Below are 863 nucleotides of genomic sequence, written 5' to 3'. Positions count from 1 at the left end.
AGAGAAGGCGGGGCTTACGCACGGACGCAGCGCACAACGGTAACCTCACAATGACGTCATGAGCTTTGATTCAGGACACCTCGCGACAGGTGGATGTGACGATATGAAGAGGGGGGATAGGGTTGGATAAATTCTTTGACATAATTTAACTACTGGTTAGTCTAAGAATACTAATATAGGCCTAAGATGACGGGAACATCTTCTCAACGGACACTGATCATCATCCATCAGTTAACAGGAAATATATAGTGTTTGGCTTTTGGCATGCAAGGTGTGTGCTTAGGCCTACTAAAATAATCAGTAATTAATCTATTTATATGATACTCTACATAGAACAACACAACAATAGAACAATTGAAATGAGTAGCCAGCCTAAAAGTGCAGTCTATTTTGCAACAGAGACAAAGCAGTTGTGCTTAAAGGTTAATGCCTATAAAAGGGTGTAATATAAGCTTCAAGGCTTGATAGTTAGTATTTTGTACACACCTAGCACAGCACCTGAGGATGAAAAACTGATGAAAAATAATAAAAACATCGTTGTGTTTGTCGACTCACGAGCACCATCTTGTGGCAGTAACGAGAAATGACGAAACACTCCCAATTAAATCTCCTGAATGTAAATGGCTTTCCATGTGTAATTTAAGGTTAGACGAGATAGACTTTAAAGAATGTTTGTACTGGTTTCTACTTTCCTTTCATCCTATTTCTATTCTGCCTCTTCTTGGTTCTACATTACACAGAGAACGCTACATCTAATTCTGACACGTTTCAGCTGAAGTTCATACTGTCTAATGTCAGTATAGTGTAGCCTATTTAAGATACTGATACTGCGATTGGTTAATGATACAAGTCACTTGTGGCTG

The sequence above is a fragment of the Periophthalmus magnuspinnatus genome, chromosome 21 (assembly GCF_009829125.3).
Source record: "Periophthalmus magnuspinnatus isolate fPerMag1 chromosome 21, fPerMag1.2.pri, whole genome shotgun sequence".
In the NCBI taxonomy this organism is placed as follows: Eukaryota; Metazoa; Chordata; class Actinopteri; order Gobiiformes; family Gobiidae; genus Periophthalmus; species Periophthalmus magnuspinnatus.
This window is presented reverse-complemented; position numbering follows the sequence as displayed.